The sequence below is a fragment of the Pelophylax lessonae genome (assembly GCF_965119305.1).
Source record: "Pelophylax lessonae genome assembly, chromosome: 8".
NCBI lineage: Eukaryota > Metazoa > Chordata > Amphibia > Anura > Ranidae > Pelophylax > Pelophylax lessonae.
This window is the reverse complement of record NC_138775.1, coordinates 132,441,977-132,462,242: the sequence shown is the minus strand read 5'-3', so window position 1 is coordinate 132,462,242 and position 20,266 is coordinate 132,441,977. Positions and strand designations below refer to the sequence as shown.

Genomic DNA, 20,266 nt, shown 5'->3' with positions numbered 1-20,266 from the left:
ACTTTTTCATTTCTAATAAGTTTCTAATGAGACTTCTAACAGACTCCAGCAATTGCTAGTGTAGGATCCTGACTATAATGAGAAGTGAAAATATTGCTTGGATAAGTTTACAAAATGTCTTCAACTAGTGCTGAACATCTTACATGTTACAATGTCAGCCTAGTGCTGAACATCTTACATGTCCCTGTTTTTTTTACATTTTATTGGCTGGGCCAACCAATGGTATGTCATACAGACCTCGCTACAAACTTGTGAGAGTTGGGGTTAGGGATTTGGTTAAAGTGATTGTAAAAAATCACCTTGTAAAACAACCCATTCAGTTTTAAAATAGAAATGAAAAGCAAAAATGTTTGTATAGATCTATTTAAAAAAAAAAAAATAAACCTTTTCTAAATCTTTTTTTCCTTTTTACAAGTGATCGCATTCCCTCTGTTCTCAGCTGCATACAAGTGGGGGGGAGGAGAAACGCACTGCGCTTCCCAGTGACATGCTGTGCTGAGGAGGTGTGTCAGGACAAGTCTAATCAATAGAGGAGAGCAAGCGGAGTTCCCAGGATAGCTAGAAAACTGACCACGGTGTGTTCTCCTGCTCAGTGTGGTCAGTTTTTGATAGGAAAGCAAGGGAACTAGCAGGCCCACCAGGGATTTCACACAAAGGAAGCAATGCAAACTGACAAATGATACTTTTTTTTTTTTTTTTTTTTATACAAGTACATAGCATATAGCAGCCACATATTAGGAATATAAAATGTTGGAATAACAAACGCTTTAACCCTAAACATTCCAAGCGTGATGTCTAGCTGTGTTCTGCAGAGCTCCCAAAGAGAGTGATGCTTACCCTTGCCACCTCTAATAGACTAAGCACTCGAATTATTTTCGAAGGTTGGTCATTTCATGTTATGGGGCACTTTGAGGTACAGTACTGTCACACTGTACATAAGTAGAGTGAGCTTTATTTTATTTTCTTGATAGTTGTAAAACAAAATGTTAAATGCCCTCAAGCTGTCATGGTAGTTGGCAGCAAATTTGTCCCTGTTTGTCACCCTACTCTTGCAATTTGTCCCAGCCTGTCCTCAGAGTAATTTACCTGCCCAATGTAAATGCATATGACCTTTACTATGCATAATGACAATGACATGTTAATGTGTGAGTGCAGAATCAACCACCTATTGCCCAAGATTCCAAACTCGCACTCCACTATGGGGCGTACACATGTAAGGTGCTACAAAAAGACATGCTTCCTCATATCCAGGACATGCTTATAATCTAATCTGAAAAGGTGCCCATTTCAAATGCCCACAAAAACATTGGCAGAGATGTCTCAGTGGTTCCAGGAAGTAGACGTTTAGCAGGCAGATCTAGATTATTAGTGGGCAAAAAACATGTCAGAACTACTGCCATAAAAAGCGATATCCGTATACCTGAAGCAGTAATTAGCATCAGCACAATAGAAAAATTGTGGTGAAATGATCCTCACGCTACCACAATTGGATACCTTTTCTGCCACTAGCTGGTGCCATAATCGAGTCAATGTGCTTCCTGTCTGTTGCCCCCCACACAGTTCAGGAATTTGCTTCCAAAAATAAATCAGCAGTTTTGGCCCATTCGTCTCTATTTTGGCTTCTTCATCACCCTGTCTGATAATGCATCCCACGGAACTTTACAGGTGTCAGGCACTATGCAGCATGCCTTTTGACTATTCCACAAAAATAATGTAAACTGGATAATTTTGCTAGATTCTGGGAAAATTTTTTTATAAAATGAGTACGAGTGATTGGTTGGTTGTTCGTTTGTTACAGTTGATACTCTGAAGATCCACTGGAGGAGCATTAAAGACCACTGTACTCTTCAAAGGGCAGCAGAAGGAGACGTGTGGCTCATCAGAGGGAGTAAGTTGCAAATACCTGAATGCCAGTGAGTTGGCTTTTTTTGGGTCCAGTTATAGAAATGCAGAGGTAAGGAGCATGATATCTGCCTAGCTTTTTGTTTATAAACTACTTTCTGGATTTAGGAATGTCAAATATGCTCTTACTTTGTGATGATGAAGAAAATGCAACCCCCAGCCCTGAAGAACCACACAAGAGGGGCTGAAACGCATCAAGCATAAACCCAACGCAGTCATACAACTCAGTGATCAACTGCCCTGTGCTACCCTGATCACAGCGGAATCATATCATATTCCCAATGCTTGGTCAGAATATCGTTGCAATTCTGAGGGATATGGCCATAAAATATCAAGGCCCAAATGCCCATTTAATACTAGGTCTTCTGTCCTTAGTGGACAAGATTCCACATAAAAATCAGCTAAAATTGAAAATTACGATCTTAGAGGCAGCTTGCATCTACCTACCCATGTCCTCTTGCTATGCTTTAAGCAAAAGGCAGGTTACCATTAACCAAACCGCCATGCCCTCCTATCCCCTACCACCACCCTGCCCAATTCACCTTACTCATATCCATTAATTTCCAGTCAAGGCCAATTCCCTCCCACTTAGCGTAAGAATTTTGCCATGTTGTCTTACCTAAACTACTCTGTCAGCTAGTATACAGTACTTCACCTGCACAACTACCAGCCTGTTGCTGCCATGCCTACCTATGCTGGACCTCCAGCCAGCACTAGTGGCAAATTTGCTGAAGGGCATACATCATCAAAACACAACTACCAGAGGATGTAAAACAGGAATAGGGGGAGTCTTGTTATCTCCTCACATTTTGTTCAGCCAATGTTTATCCTGTGTGTGTTTTTTTTATTTAATTTTTTTATGTAATGTATCGATCAGATATTGGTGCCAACAGTTTGCCTTTTGAAACCGCCACTGTACCCATGCATGGTTTAACCACTCATTTACCCATGTTTGGTTTTCTCTATTATGTTCATGCTAGATGATCCTGGTGGCAGAAGTATGCCTTTTGCTAGGCCACACATCAAAATAAAATATATACATTTAGAAAGGCAGTTTTTTTAAGAAAAATTTGAAGCCATATTTTTTTTGCGTTTTTTTTTTTTTTTTTTATACATTTTGGTTTTGTGCACACGTTACAAGCCATTGTAACATGGCAACATTAATGCGTTTAAAAAAAAAAAACAAATAAAAATCCAAATGATAGGATACCTAGTCAAGAAGCTCATCTAAACTGTAAATCGTACAAATAACAATGTGAGTGAAGGCCAGTGTTCTCTTTTTACCAAATCTACTTCAAAACCTAACTCCCAAAAATGCATTGGAAATGCACTTGGACGCATGTGCTTTTATTAGAAAGCTCATCTTAATGCATGTAAACGCACAAGGGCAGCATATGATGATGCATTTCTGCTTAACGTGACAACATAATGCACCTCTACTCACATATCTAAATGAGTTTGAAATGTTTTATACACACAAACACTATCTTAGGTCTCTTTCACACAGCCAGGTAGCTGCGGGCCTGCCGGATTCCTACGGCAAGAATCGTGGATTCTTGCTGATGGAATGACTGGATTATGGGATCAGAAGCCAAGCCCATTTAAACTAATAACAGGCTCATAGTGGCCATTGCTGTTTTCATGAAGCCGCACACACAGCAGATAGCTGCAGTAAGGGGTATACTGATGTGATCTGACCTGAAGTAAATGTAAATTAAATTTTTGTGATGAAACTGTCTGATGGGCATGTGAAAGGCCCCTAAAATCTTTACTTCACAGTGGATAGTAAAGCTTACACAATAGTTCTGCTGCTCTTGTACAATGAAGTGCTAATGTTGATTATCCACACTACCCCTTCCTGTTTCCTTGGCCATACACAGAATGATTTTAGAGAGTGCCTTGTATCCTCTGAACCATTTATAGAATGATCATTTACCCATAATATGCCACTCTTACTTATGATCCTATTGGTGCAAGATGTATACGACAGTATATACTACTGTGTATGTGGTGGGTGTGTGTATATAATATACACCCTGCATATACAATGATCAGCCATAACTTTATTAGGCAGCAAGTAAACATTTCTCTGAAGTTGATGTGTTAATAGCAGAAAAAATGGCATTGCAGGATGTGTATGAGGTTGCGCACCCGCAGACTTGTTAGGGTACCCGTGCTGACCTGTGTCCACAGTCAAACGCATGTACAGTGGACATGTGGGCATTAGAATTAGACCACACAGCAACGTAAAAAGGTGGCCTGGTCTGCTGAATCACATTTTCTTTTACATTGTGTGCGTCGCTTACCTGGGGAAAGGATGGCACTAGGATGCAGTGTGGGAGGAAGGCAAGCCAGCGGAAGCAGTGTGATGCTTTGGGCGATGTGTTACTGGGAGGCCTTGGGTGGTATGTCAAGTAACACGTGGATGTTATCCTGTTTCAGCAGGATAATGCACCACACTGCAAAAATGGTTTAAGATTAGTTTTAGGAACATAACAGCAATTTTAATCTGTTGATTTGGTCTCCATATTCTCAAAATCTCAGTCCATTTGAGCTTCTGTGGGATGTATTGGAAAAACAAGTCTGATTCATGGAGGCCTTACCTTGCTACTGATGGCTTGTTGTCAGATACCACAACATGCCTAGTGGCGTCCAGGTCTCGATGGGTCAGAGCTGTTTTAACAGAACAAGGGGTTGTTATGACAGCAAAAGGGGGGCCTACTACTCATTATTAGGTGGGTAGTTATGGCTGATCTGTGTGTGTGTGTGTGTGTGTGTGTGTGTGTGTGTATATAACCACTTAAGCTCCGGAAGATTTTACCCCCTTCCTGACCAGGGTTTTTTTTGCGATTTTTCTTCTGCGTGACTTTAACGGACAATTGCGCGGGCGTGCGACGCTGTACCTAAACTAATTTCACGTCCTTTTTTTTCCCCACAAACAGAGCTTTCTTTTGGTGGTATTTGATCATCTGTGCGATTTTTTGATTTTTTTTTTTTTTTTTTTTGATCATGCGCTATAAACAAAAGAGCGTAAATTTTGCAAAAATAACAATATTTTTCACTTTTTTTTTATATATGAAATTCCCCAAAAAAAATGTAAAAATCAAAATTTTTTTAACATTTTCGGCCAATTTGTTTTATGCTACATATGTTTGGTAAAAAAAAATCGCAAAAAGCGTATTTTGATTGGTTTGCACAAAAGTTATCGCGTTTACTAACAAAGGGAAAGATTTTTGTCATTTTTGGTGTTTTTTTTTTTTTTGCGGGATTGCGGCGGACAGATCGGACCCTTGACTGACATTTTTGACACTTGGGGTTACCAGTGACATTACTGCAGTAATCAGTGCTATACATATGCACTGTTACTGTAAAAATGACACTGGCAGGGAAGGGGTTAACTGTATTGGAGAGGGAGGGGTTAAGTGTGTCCTAGGGGCGTGTTTCTAACTGTGATGGGACATGTGTATTATTGTAAAAACAGAGATCAATGGTTCTACATAGTAGAACCATCTGATCTCCATTTTTACACAGGGGAGAATGACAGGCGGCTTGTTTTACATAAGCCGCCTGACTTTCTCCCTCTCTACCGACGATCATAGTGTGACCGGCGGACATCGGGTCCGCCAGTCACACTCGCGGACTCCTCAGTGGGACTCCTCAGTGAACGAGCCGGTCACAGGCTAGCGACGTAGTTCTACGTCACTCTGCCTGGCCGGGGCTGACTGCCGCAGTAAATATACTGTGCGTAGTCGGCAAGCGGATAATATATATATAATATTGCAAAAGTATTCGGTCCCCTTGAACTTTTCGACCTTTTGCCACGTTTCAGGCTTCAAACATAAAAATATAAAACTGTAATTTTTTGTGAAGAATCAACAAGTGGGACACAATCATGAAGTGGAACGAAATTTATTGGATATTTCAAACTTTTTTAACAAATAAAAACTGAAAAATTAGGCGTGCAAAATTATTCAGCCCCTTTACTTTCAGTGCAGCAAACTCACTCCAGAAGTTCAGTGAGGATCTCAGAATGATCCAATGTTGACCTAAATGACTAATGATGATAAATAGAATCCACCTGTGTGTAATCAAGTCTCCGTATAAATGCACCTGCACTGTGATAGTCTCAGAGGTCCGTTTAAAGCGCAGCGAGCATCATGAAGAACAAGGAACACACCAGGCAGGTCCGAGACACTGGTGTGTGTGTGTGTGTGTGTGTGTGTGTGTATATATATATATATATATATATATATATATATATATATATATATATATATATATATATATATATATATATATAAAACAAACATGTGAGGGGTGTGCTCACTTTTATGAGATACTGTGTGAGATAGAGATTATATATATATATATATATATATATATATATAATCTCTATCTCACACAGTATCTCATAAAAGTGAGCACACCCCTCACATGTTTGTTTTATTTCTTTTCATGTGACAACACTGAAAAATGGCACTTTGCTACAATGTAAAGTAGTGAGTGTACAGCTTGTATAACAGTGTAAATTTGCTGTCCCCTCAAAATAACTCAACACACAGCCATTAGGCTCGGTTCACACTGATGCAAAGCGGGAAGGCTGCGAACTCGCAGCCTGTTCCCGCATCGCACACGCACCCCCGGCAGTTCACACTGCCATATGCGATACGCTGGGGGTGTCAATGTAATCTTAACGACACCCCCAGTTTGATCGCATATCGCAGTGCGATCGTACAGTTCGCACAGGATCGGATCGCACAAGTGTGAACCGCTGTGCGATCCGATCCTGATGCGGCTGCAAAAATGCCTCCTGTGCGTGTTTGCTGCGGGTGCGATGCGAATTTAGCCATACAGTTTGTATGGCTAAACTCGCACCGCACAGCCGATCGCATGTAATGTCGGAGCAGTGCGCTCCGACATTACATGCGAACCCCGCACACGCACAAGTGTGAATCGGGGCTTAATGTCTAAACCGCTGACCACAAAAGTCAGTACACCCCTAAGTGGAAATGTCCAAATTTTGCCCAATTAGCCATTTTCCCTCACCGCTGTCATGTGACTCGTTAGTGTTACAAGGTCTCAAGTGTGAATGGGGAGCAGGTGTGTTAAATTTGGTGTTATTGCTCTCTCTCTCATACTGGTCATTGGAAGTTCAACATAGCACCTCATGGCAAAGAACTCTCTGGGGATCTGAAAAAAAAAATTGTTGCTCTACGTAAAGATGGCCTAAGCTATAAGAAGATTGCCAAGTCCCTAAAACTGAGCTGCAGCACAGTGGCCAAAATCATACAGCGGTTTAACAGGACAGATTCCCCTTAGAACAGGCCTCCCAATGGTTGACCAAAGAAGTTGAGTGCACGTGCCCAGCGTCATATCCAGCGGTTGTCTTTGGAAAATAGATGTGTGAGTGCTGCCAGCATTGCTACAGAGGTTGAAGGGGTGGGGGGGGGGGGGTCAGCCTGTCAGTGCTCAGACCATACACCGCACACTGCATCAAATTGGGCTGCATGACTGTTGTCCCATAAGGAAGCCTATTCTAAAGATGATGCACAAGAAAACCCACAAACAGTTTGTTGAAGACGTGCAGACTTAACCAGTTGCCGACCGCCGCAAGTACATATACTGCGGCGGTCAGCCCCGGCCAGGCAAAGTGACGTAACGGTACGTCACTAGCTTTCGAGCCAATAGCGGACGGGCGCGCGCCCGCCCCGGCTCGTTCCCTAACAAGTCAGTGCGTGTGACCGGCAGACCCGATGTCCGCCCGTCACTCGTGGTCGTTCGCCGTGAAGGGAGAAAGGCAGGCGGCTAATGTAAACAAAGCCGCCTGTCATTCTCCCCTGTGTAAAAATGGGAATCACACGGTTCTACTATGTAGGACCGTTGATCTCTGTTCTTACTCCAGTAGCCATGTCCAATCACAGTTAGAAATGCGCCCCTAGGGACATACGTAACCCCTCCTTCCCCAATAAAGTTAACCCCTTCCCTGCCAGTGTCATTTTTACAGTAACAGTGCATATTTATAGCACTGATTACTGTAGTAATGTCACTGGTACCCCCAAAAGTGTAAAAAATGTCAGTCAAGGGTCCGATCTGTCCGCCACAATGTCGCAGTCCCGCAAAAAAAACGCAGATCGCCGCCATTACTCGTTAAAAAAAAAAAAAAAACAACAAAAATCTTTCCCATAGTTAGTAAACGCAGTAACTTTTGCGCAAACCAATCAAAATACGCTTATTGTGATTTTTTTTTTTTTTTTTTTTTTACCAAGCATATGTAGCAGAAAACAAATTGGCCAAAAATGTTAAAAAATTTTGATTTTTACATTTTTTTGGGGGGGGGAATTTCATATAAAAAAAGGGGAAAAATTATTGTTGTTTTTGCAAAATTGTCGCTCTTTTTTTGTTTATAGCGCATGATCAAAAAATCGCACAGGTAATCAAATACCACCAAAAGAAAGCTCTGTTTGTGGGGAAAAAAAAGACGTCAAATTTGTTTAGGTACAGCGCCGCACGACCGCGCAATTGTTTGTTAAAATCACGCAGTGCCGAATCGCAAAATAGGCCCTGGTCAGGAAGGGGGTAAAATCTTCCGGGGCTTAAGTGGTTAAAGAGGTTGTAAACTCCATTTAAATTTTTTTTTTTTCTCCAACCTGAAAGAGAAACACATAATGAGTTAGTATGCATCGCATACTAGCTCAACCTTAGAATGAGCCCCCGCCGTGCCGCCCGCTTACCTGTATGACAGGCGACCTGTTCAGTCGCCCGTCTTCCGGGATCGCGGCATCCGGCCATCTGATTGGCCGGACCCGGGATTACGTCTCTCCCGCGCATGCGCGCAGGAGCCGACGGTCACGGCACGGGCTCTGAAGGAACGGCACCAGTGGCCGTTCCTTCAGAGCGCATGCGTCAGTGATGTCACTGGCTGCATGTAAGGTAAATATCTCCTAAACGGTACATGTTTAGGAGATATTTTACAGTACCTATAGGTAAGCCTCATCATAGGCTTACCTATAGGTAAAAGTTGAAGAGGAGGGTTTACTTCCTCTTTAAGGACATGGATTACTGGAACCATGTCCTGTGGTCTGATGAGACTAAGATAAACTTATTTTGTTTGTGGGTGGCAGAAACCAGGTGAGGAGTACAAAGACAAGTTTGTGTTGCCTACAGTCAAGCATGGTTGTGGGAGTGTCATGGTCTGGGGCTGCATGAGTGCTGCCGCCACTGGGGAGCTACAGTTCATTGAGCAAACCAAGAATGCCAACATGTACTGTGACATACTGAAGCAAAACGTGATCCCCCTCCCTTCGGAGACTGGGCTGCAGGGCAGTATTCTAAAATAACGACCCCAAACACACCTCCAAGACGACCACTGCCTTGCTAAAGAAGCTGAGGGTAAAGGTGATGGACTGGCCAAGCATGTCTCCAGACCTAAACCTTATTGAGCATCTGTGGGGCATCGTCAAATGGAAGGTGGAGGAGCGCAAGATCTTTAACATCCACCAGCTCTGTGCAGTCGTCATGGAGGAGTGGAAGAGGACTCCAGTGGCAACCTGTGAAGCTCTGGTGAACTCCATGCTCAAGAGGGTTATGGCAGTGCTGGAAAATAAGTGGCCACACAAAATATTAACACTTTGGGCTCAATTTGACTCACTTTTGTTGCCAGTGGTTTAGACATTAATGGCCGTGTGTTGAGTTATTTTGAGGGGACAGCAAATTTACACTGTTATACAAGCTGTACACTCACTACTTCACATTGTAGCAAAGTGTCATTTTTCAGTGTTGTCACATGAAAAGATATAAAAAAATATTTACAAAAATGTGAGGGGTGTACTCACTTTTATGAGATACTGTGTGTCATAAATAGTAATAAACACACACACCAGCAGTACACGCTGATCTTCCCCAGCTGGTCAGGTGGGAGAGTCATATCCTCCATATCAAATAGGCATTATTTGGGATTGGGAACTGGGGATCTACCGATATCCTTTTTTTCAGGGCCGATAGCCTCCTCTGCACTTAAAAGCAATCAAAACGCCAAGTTTGGCTGTTTTTGAATGCAGTCTTTTTTCTTTTTTATCTGGCGCTTTTAAGGCTCAAGTACCCAGAGGTGATGTCATGACATTGGTTCTGGGTTTTTACATCGGAGACCTGATCAGAGCCAAATGCAGCTTTGTTCGGGTCTTCGGCCAGCCGACAGACGTGCCGGCTTGTTGCTCGGGTCTCCCGGTGGAACATGGGTCCCTGGCGAGCCACAGAAGACGCAGAGGGAGGATGGATGACATCCCCTCCCGCTCCCTCTAATAAAAATCAAAAAGCTGTTCAGCTGCATCGGTTGCCATTGCAAGAAACCCTACCGTCAGCTCTGATCAACGGTACCGAGGTGATGCCTCCTAGCTGCAAGCATCACTCCGGTATAACCACTTCAAGAAATCTCGGTCATATCGGCAAGTTTGTGACCAATACTTCAAAAAAAGTAAATATCGGCCTCCGATTATCGGCCCCGCCGATAATCAGTCGATCCCAATTGGGAAAACGTAACAGACGTTATAGTAGAGTTTTCTCAAATCTGACTGCAAAAGAGAAAATACACTTTAACAAGATCATCACCCTAAGACATAAAGGAAATTATCAGGAATGTATCTTTCCAAACCTAAAGTATCAGTTTTGGTTAGGCTGATCCATTGATGTAATTTTCCAGGTTTTGGAACCATGTGGATGAACTTTTGAGAAAACAGTACGTACTGAAAAAATATCTTGTAATGTTCAAAGCAAACAAGTACATTAGCACTCAAAGTCAAATATATACTGTATTTCATCCATGTGCCAATGATCATTTCCACAAGAAATAGTTACTGGGTATTATTTTTTCCCTTCCTAAAATAGGCCTGTTTACAGCCAGCTGTGGTTGTGAACAGTGGGCTCAATTAGCAAAGCTGTGTTTTTTTTTTTTTTTTCTTGATGCCATACATGGCTTGTATCTCTAAGGACTCAATTAACAAAGGTGCATAACATGCTTTATTTAGCCAGCTTGGTTAGTGATGATGATGTACCCCTACTCATGCAGTTATGTAACTGTTAATGTTATTTTACAAGTTATCACTACCTTTATTTTATACTTGTATTCTAAGCTTATGTTTCAGCTCTCTAGCAATCCAAATAGAGGAAAACATGAGGGCTGACATCCTCTTGAAAATGCTATTTATCTGGCCTCTACTATTTTGGAGTAAAGCCAGAACTCCTAAAATCCATTTAGATCAGTCGGATGGCCAAGCAACCAGACATTTTTTAAGTGTTTTCAGAAAAGTGGCATCCTACATATTCCCTCAGTACTGGGCTGTATGGACACACATTGTGTTTTAGATCGGTCAGACACCTCTTCTTGGTAATGTACATGGTAAGTGCAGATTGCATGAACATACTGTAGGACTAATGGGTAATGGCACACTCTGCAGGAGCAGGCTAGGCAGATAATTGATTATCAGGTTAATACAAAAAAACTGTTATACCTCAGCACGCCACTAGGGGGCCACCCCTCACCCAATACCAGAACCCAATCTGATATTACCTGAAGCTGCCTAGCATCAGGAGTAGAACTAGGTCTTCCCTGCTGAGACCTAGAGTCTGTTTTCTTTATTTTTATTTTTTTTTTTCTGAATTTGTGTTTTTTCTTTGCACAATAGATTTTTATTTTCACTCACTATCACTAGTTAGTCAGGGATTCCTTTCCTGGAGGACTACAAGTGACCGCAGAGCTGGGCCTCTGACTGGGTATCATAGATCCTTATGGAGTCCCAGCCTGCCAACGAGCGTTGCAGGTTACTGGTACACCCAGGCCTCGCATCGACAGTGCCCCTCCATATTAGGATGAGCCTGTGGAGCTGCGCTTCGCTGAGGATGTCTCAACCCGGATCGCCCACTTGTTGCCAGCGTCCCTCCATGGCTGACGGCACCCCAAATTAAGGTGGGAGGTCTCCCGTATCTGAGCGGTGCCCACTTCTGGACTGGTGAGTACTGAACCCCCTTGTCCCTGGGGACGGTTGGGGGGTTGTGGGCCCACTCTTAGGGGATAGCAGGGCTGGTGATCTCTGTAGGATCCCCCTTCTGGCCGGGTTGTGGGTTCTCCCTTTCTCTTATGTCCTCCGACAGTAGCCGCCGCCTCTAAGTCATCACTGTTGGGTATTGACTTCCGCTCCGCAGGAGTAGCTAGGCATAAAGACTTAGTCAAAAGAACAAAGGCATTTGCATATACACACCCATGGGGGCTGTCCCATCTGGTCAATACCCCCCTGCAGTGACCACTCCCAACTCAGTTTCATTCTGCCTAGCGTCAGGAGTAGTTAGGCTTCCCTGTGCTGGGGCTACAGTCTCAGCCTATCTAATCTTTTTTTTTTTTTTTTTTAGTTGATTTTCTTTTGAAAATGTCAGTTTTTTTTCTTACTTTACTAGCTGTTTATTTTGTCCGCTTTAGTTTTATTCGATTCTTCGGAAAGAAGATGGATTCATGTGGTGCTGGGATTCGGATTGACTGCCCTGGTTCTCCAGGGCAGAGGGTCAGATGGACCCTCAGCCTGCCATCGAGCGTTCAGCCGTGGTTTGTCCTGGCACTATGAACGACCCATCCCTGTTCGCAGCAAGGATGCAGCCGTGAGGTGGCTACCTCACAGGACACATCTGCGATGCTGCAGTGTCATGTCCCTGGCTAACGGCACTCCGTCAGATGAGGACAGCGGCTTTCTGTTCATAGAGGCACCCCGCGCCATCTGGCACAGGTAAGTACTTCTGTGTGGGGCCTCTGTCTGGGGTGGCAGTCCTGTGTTGCGGTGTGTCCCCCATGTCTGTGCCTGTGTGAATCCCTGATGCGGTCCCTGCAGGGATCGCTTGTGCATGCGGTGCTGTGTGTTTTTGGGGGTCCCCTTCCCTGTGTCACTTCGGTGCTTGTTTGGGGTGCAGACTGTGTGTGTGGCGGCCGCAGTGGGGGAGATCCGTGCAGTCCGCCATTTTAGGTGTTGGCATGCATGTTTGGCTTCTCTATGGGCAATCTACATGCTGTTTTTGGCACCATCCGCAGCCATTTTGCGGTAGCAGAACGATCGTTCCGACCGCATATCCGGCGGCCATTTTGGCAGAGCCTTCCTTGCATTCCTATGGGGCAGCCATTTTCCCTGAGTCATGCAGCCTATAAGTTCAGCCTACTCTAGCAGCACTTCCTTTTCCTCTGAAGCAGGACATCAGTGGCAACACTCTGTGGGGCTCTGCAGGTTATTGCTCTCAATATCTTTCTGTATTGTCATTTCTGGCTCAGTTTTTTTTTCTTCTCCTGTTTGGGGTCTTTGTCGCTATAGTGGTGGGCTGCGCACTCCGCAGCGATCTTAAAGGGGCAGTACTAACTTTATTGCACTGTTGTTTGTCTCCTTAAGCAATGGATTCTCAGGACAGCAAATTTTCCCCCCCCCCCCCCAGCTCTGGTGGGGGTCCCCAGTTCTCCTGTGGCCCCTCTAAGACCTGATTTGGCCGCTGTAGTGGCGACCTTGGTGTCAAATATGGAAATGCTGATGGCTGAACGTGCTGCTAAAAAAGTGGCCCAGATTGTCTCTGTCTCTTTCCTCTGATTCAGATGGTGATATGGCTGCGGCTGCTGCGAGCGTGCCCTTTTCAGGGTCTCGCTCATCCTTGGACCCGCTGGGGTCTGAGGGGAAGGCTGAGGTGGAGGGGGTTGATACCTCCTCCCCGGGGTCGCTTGAAGAGCGGGCGACCATGGATGAATTAATTGTTTCTGTAAAGGAAACACTGCATTTGAAGGATGAGCCCAGTCCTCCGGGCGTTGTGTCCTCTTTTGGGACGCACAGGACCCGCAAGTCGGCGCAGGTTTTTCCCTGCCCGGCTGAGTTTCAATACACTGTTAATGAAATGTGGCGCACGTTAAAACGTCCATTCCTGGTGCGTAGTCGGTTCAAATTGCTTTATCCCTTTGCACTGGCTACGGAATCACGATGGTGTGTGCCTCCACAGGTAGATCACACTGTGGCCGTGTTGAACAAGGCTACCTTGGTTCCTTCTGAGGATACCCCGGTTTTCCAGGATCCCACGGACCGGCGGTTGGAGTCTCTAGCCCGCCATTCCTATACGGTGGCGGGCTCGTTGCTCAGACCCATTTTCGCGTCCGTATTGGTGGTGGCTCAGGTGGTGGCTGATTGGACGAAGGTGCTTAGGAGCAACCTCGTGTCTGATGTTCCGCCTGCCCGGCTGGAAATGGTGGATCAAATCCACCAAGGAATCATGTATCTGTGTTATGCAGCCTTAAATGAGGCCCCTTTAGTGGCACGCCTCTCTAGTGTCTCGGTACTTAACCGGCAACTGATATGGCTGACGAGCTGGTCGGCTGACCAGTCCTTGCGGAAAACAGTTGCTGATTTTCCCTATGCTGGCTCTCGCCTTTTTGGCGAGGCCGTTGGATACCCTGGTGAAAGGTGTCACGGGGGGCAAGAGCACTTTGCTGCCCCAGAACCCGAAGTACAAGTCCTTTCGAGGCAAGTGGGGTACTGCACCTAGATCCACTCAGGGGTCCTTTCGTGCCTTTCGGAACCAATCCAAGGGCAAGCCCTTTAAGGCCCAGGGCAGTCAGAAAAAGCCCTGGGCGGGTAAACAGAAGTCCGGCAATGCCGGTGCGGCAGGTCAGTCCGCCTCTGCCTGAAGGGGCGCCCTCACCCATTTCAGGGGTGGGGGGACGTTTACGCAGTTTCCTCCAACCTTGGCTGCTCCGGATTTCGGACAGGTGGGTTCTGGAAATCGATCGGGGTACAAGATCGAATTCCTTTCCCGGCCGGCAGACAGATTCTTTCCCTCAAATCTTCATTTGCCTCCGGGGCGTCTGCAGGACCTTCTTGCTCAGGGGGTGATTGTCCCGGTGCCTCATCGGGACAGGTTTCGGGGATTTTATTCCAATCTGTTCACTGTGCCAAGAAAGGAGGGCAAAGTGCGTCCTATTCTGGACCTGAAAGCGCTGAACCACTTTGTGCGTGTACGGAAGTTCCGTATGGAGTCTCTCCGTTCGGTGGTGGCCTCCTTGAGTCCAGGAGAATTCCTGGCCTCGATGGATCTAAAAGATGTGTACCTGCACATCCCCATTTTCGAGGGTCATCAGCGGTACCTCCGGTTTGCTATCGCAGAGGACCACTACCAGTTTGTGGCGTTACCTTTTGGTCTCGCTTCGGCACCAAGGGTTTTTACCAAAGTGTTGGCGCCGGTTCTGGGCCTGCTGAGGGCACAGGGCATTGCGGTCTTGGGTTACCTGGACGATCTACTTCTGAGATCACGTGCCAGCCAGGTCCTTGTGCGCGATCTGTCCACCACGGTACAGACGCTCCAGGAGTTCGGATGGACCATCAAAGTTCAGAAATAAACGTTGTCTCCATCGATTTTGTCTTCCCTATCTGGGAATGGTTCTGGACTCTGCTCAGGCAAAGGTGTTCTTGCCGGAGGACAAGCTCCGAACTTTGCGGGACGAGATCAGGTCCCTCAGGGACAACCCGTCCTCGTCACTCAGGACCTGTATGCGGGGCCTGGGGTTGATGGTATCAGCCTTCGAGGTGATACCCTTTGCTCAGTTTCACACGCGGGCTCTCCAGGCGGAGATCCTGGCCAGGTGGGACAGACTGCCTCAGTCCCTGGATCTGAGTGTCTCCTTGAGTCGTCAGACCAGATTGGCTCTTCTGTGGTGGCTCCGGTCCCCGTCAGTGGCGGAAGGCAAGTCCTTCCATCCGTTGGTGTGGTCGGTGATTACTACGGATGCCAGCCTGTCGGGCTGGGGTGGAGTCCTGGGCAACCTGTCTGCCCAGGGCACTTGGTCGGAGGAGGAGTCCTCCCTCCCGATTAAATGTGCTGGAATTGTGAGCGATTAAAACTCTGTCTCTTCCAGTGGTCGGACCATCTTCGGGGCCGTCCGGTCTGGGTACAGACGGACAATGCTACCGCGGTGGCTTACATCAACCACCAAGGGGGCACCAGAAGTGCCCGGGCGGCCCGGGAGGTGACTGACATTCTGACTCGCGTCCCGGCGATCTCAGCAGTTCACATTCTGGGTGTGGAGAATTGGCAGGCCGACTATCTGAGCCGCCAGACCCTGGACCAGGGGGAATGGTCCCTGCACCCGGAGGTCTTCCAAATGCTGTGTGCGAAGTGGGGATCCCCGGACGTGGATCTGTTTGCATCTCGGCTAAACCTAAAGGTGGAAAGGTTCGTGGCAAGAATGCGCGATCCGCTGACGGACGCCTTGGATGCGTTGGTGGCCCCTTGGCATCAGTATCGTTTGATGTATGCCTTTCCTCCGATTCAGTTGCTATCCAGGTTCCTCCGCAGGTTAGCCTCGGAACCGCACCTGGTGATTCTGGTGGCTCCGGACTGGCCACGCCGGTCCTGGTACGCCGACGTTGTTCACCTGGCAGTGGCGCCTCCGTGGCATCTGCCTCTGCGGGAAGATCTCCTGTCTCGGGGTCCGATCTTTCATCCTGCTTTACAGTCACTGGCTTTAACGGCCTGGCTGTTGAGACCCAGGTCCTGAGGGACAGGGGTCTCTCCTCTGAGGTCATTCCTACCCTTGTCAAGGCTAGGAAAACCTCCTCTGGTAAAATCTATTACCATACCTGGAAGGCTTATTTTGCCTGGTGTGAGTCCAGGGGGTTATTCCCTCGCTCGTGCTCGGTGTCGAGAGTGTTGGCCTTCCTCCAGTCTGGGGTGGACCAGCGCCTGGCGCTGGCCACGATCAAGGGCCAGGTGTCCGCACTGGCTATTCTTTTCCAACTCCCTGTGGCGTCTCATTCCCTGGTTCGCACCTTCATTCAAGGTGTACGACATTTGGCTCCTCCCAGGAAGGAGCCCTTACCTCCATGGGACTTGAACTTGGTTCTGTCCGTGTTACAGGGTGCTCCCTTTGAAAACATTCGGGATATATCGTTGCCTCTGCTGTCTAAGAAGGTTGCCTTTTTGGTGGCGATCACTTCGGCTCGCAGTGTGTCGGAACTGGCAGCGTTATCTTGCCGTTCTCCATACTTGGTGATTAAGCGGGATAAGGTGGTCTTGCGTCCACATCCCTCCTTTCTTCCTAAGGTGGTCTCTGAGTTCCACCTTAATGAGGACATTGTCCTGCCTTCGCTTTGTACGAAGCCTAAGCATACCAAGGAGGTTGCTCTGCACTCCTTGGATGTTGTCAGGGCGATCAGGGTTTACCTGTCTACGGAATCCTTTGGGAGGACGGATTCCCTCTTTGTCCTTCCTGAGGGACCTCAGAAGGGCATGGCTGCATCTGCAGCGACTATTGCCAAATGGATTGGACAGACCATTGAACAGGCTTATGCTTTTGAAGGAACGGTTTCCACCCTTCCCTGTTAAGGCGCACTCTACCAGATCTGTGAGTGTGTCCTGGGCCTATTGGCATCAGGCCTCGGTGGCCCAGGTGTGCAAGGCTGCGACTTGGTCGTCGGTGCACACTTTTTCCAAGTTCTACAAAGTAGATGTTCTGGCATCAGCTGATGCTTCCTTTTGGCCGCAAGGTTCTCAGTGCCGCAGTGCCATAAAGGACCCTTGTTTTTTTATGGGTCCCTGGCTGTTGGTATTTGCTTTCCTGGGCTGTTGCTCCTGTTAAGCATTGTTTTTTCTGTTGCCCAGAAGGTTCTCTTACGGTGCCTGTAAGATTCCTTTCTCTGATGTGGGTACTGCGTTGCCTTTTCTACGGTTGCGTCTCCCACCCCTCATGTCTATACTGCTTTGGAACATCCCAACAGTGATGACTTAGAGGCGGCGGCGACTGTCGGAAGACGTAAGAGAAAACTGAATTTTTGTAAAATCTTACCTGTAAAATTTCTTTCTCTGCGTCCTCCGACAGTCGCCGCGCCCGCCCCTCTTTTGGGGTTCTTATTACCTACTGCTATGCTACCAAACTGAGTTGGGAGTGGTCACTGCAGGGGGGTATTGACCAGATGGGACAGCCCCCATGGGTGTGTATATGCAAATGCCTTTGTTCTTTTGACTAAGTCTTTATGCCTAGCTACTCCTGTGGAGCGGAAGTCAATACCCAACAGTGATGACTTGGAGGCGGCGGCGACTGTCGGAGGACTCGGAGAAAGGAATTTTACAGGTAAGATTTTACAAAAATTCAGTTTTTTTACTTGTGGCTAGTGTGTTTTCACAGGGGCCTCTTTCTGTTAGTGTAGATTGCGGTGGGGGGGGGTCCGCGGGAACCGCCGATTTAAAGGGCCAGCGTCCCTTTTTAATTTTAAGGCAAAAATGGACTCCCAGGATAATGAATCCCCGCAGACTTGGTGGGGGCTTCGGGTACATCTGAATCCTCTCCCTTGGCCTCCATATCTGTTGCTCTGGCGACTTTGGCGTCCCAGGTGAATCTGCTGAAGTCGGCACGCTCCTTCATAAAAAAGGCCTGTGCCCTCCCAGTCCTCTGACTCTGAGCCCGAATTGGTTGCCACGGATGATGGTCCCCCTGAGGGGTCCCGGTCCTCCGCTTTGAGAGAGAAGAGGGGGGGGGTAATCTTCCTCCTCGGTAGCGCGGGAACGCGCTACGATGGATGCTCTCATTGCCGTCATAACTGAAAATCTCAATCTTAACGATGAGCCAGCTCAGTCAAGTAAGCAGTCCGTTTTTGTTCAGGTTCCACAGACCCCAGAAGTCGGGTCAGGCTTTTTTCCTGCCCGGAGGATTTCACGTGCTTGTGAATGGCCAGTGGCGGCGCATTTAGCACATGTTGGTGGTGCTTGAGCGTTTTTTCCCTCTGCTCTCCGTTTTTGGGAGGCGGTAGACGAACGTTGGACTGTGTACCCAAGCAGGGGATCACACTGTGTCTAGGCAGAATAAGTCTACCTTGCTGCCAGTAGAGGATTCCCCGGTATTCAGGGATCCGGCTGATGGGCGTGTGGAAGCGCTTGCCCGCCACATTTATATGGTGGCGGGTTTCCCTGTTGAAACCTGTGTTTTGCTTCAGTGATGGCCTCTCAGGCGCTCACGACATGGTGCAGGGGGCTTCGCAGCAGGTTCAGCTCATCCACACTGCGATGTTCCTTGTGCGATGCGGCCTTGGATGTGGCTCCATTAGTCGCCCGGTTGTTGGCGGTGGGGATTGCGGTCCACCGCATTACCTGGTTAGCGCGGGTCGGTTGACCACGCGTTCAAAAGACGGTGTCTGAGGTCCCCTATGAGGGGGTTCATCTTTTTAGGGTTAACTGTAGTGGAGTTGAGTAAGGGGCTCACGGGAGGTAAGAGTACTCGGCTGCCCCAGGTCACCAAGGGTAATCCCCCCACACGCGGAGGGGGTCCTCCTTCAAGACTCAACATGATTGCTTTTCATGCCTTTGGCATGCAGGAGAAGGGTAATCCCTTCCGACTTCCCTGTGGCCGCGAGAAGCCGTGGTTGGGCTGGCCCGTCTGGTTCGGTGGCCCAGTCTATCTCTCCCTGAAGGGACGCCCTCCCCTTTGTCGGGGTGGGGAAACGTCTGCTTCCTTTTCAGGAACCCTGGTTGTCCGGCATTCAGGACAGGTGGGTTCACAAACTGATTCATTCAGGATACAAGATCGAGTTTCGATCTCGCCCCGCAGACAGGTTCTTCCTGTCCATTCTCCAGCTGTCCCCTGATCTTCTCAGATCTCATGGGGGCTGTGCACGATTTGCTTGCCCAAGGAGTCATTGTACCCGTTCCTTTCGGGAATGATTTCACGTTTTTTTTACTCCAACCTGTTCACGGTGCCTAGAAAAGAGGGCACGTGCGTCCGATTCTTGACTTATAGTCCCTGAACCACCTTGTGCGGGAAGTTCAGGATGGAATCCATGCGGTCGGTGATGGCCTCCTTGAGGCCTGGGGACTTCCTGGCATCCATCAACTTGCGGGATGCGTATCTCCACATCCCTATTTTCGAGGGTCATCGGAGATTTCTCCGCTTCGCGGTGGCTTGGGAGCATTGCCAGTTCGTGGCGTTGCCTTCTGGTCTCGCTTCGGCTCCAAGGGTTTTTACCAAGGTGTTGGCTCCGGTTTTAGCTTTACTGCGTTTCCGGGGCATTGCGGTCCTCGGTTACCTGGACGACCTCTTGTTAAGGTCGAACTCGTGTGTGATCTTGGCAAAAAGATCTGGCCGTGACGGTTCGGACACTTCAGGAGTTTGGGTAGACCCTCATTTTTCAGAAGTCAACACTGACTCCCTCTACTCGTCCTGGACTCTACTCAATCTCGGGTCTTCCTTCCAGAGGACAAACTCGGGACTCGGCGGGAGGAGATCAGAGCTCTCGGGAACGACAATCTCTCCTCTTTGCGGACCTGCATGCGGGTTCTGGGCCTGATGGTCTCGGCCTTCGAAGCAGTTCCGTTTGCT

The 20,266-nt window shown here is 47.4% G+C and overlaps 1 protein-coding gene across 1 annotated transcript in view; it reads left to right on the top strand.

Annotated features, from left to right (window-relative positions):
- Positions 1-1,801: 1,801 nt before the first annotated feature.
- CCDC134 (coiled-coil domain containing 134) overlaps positions 1,802-20,266 on the top strand; it is a 109,527-nt gene continuing 91,062 nt past the window's right edge. The window contains exon 1 of the mRNA XM_082265048.1: positions 1,802-1,954. The gene's annotated coding sequence lies outside the window, so the exon portion shown is untranslated. The remainder of the gene's footprint in view (positions 1,955-20,266) is intronic.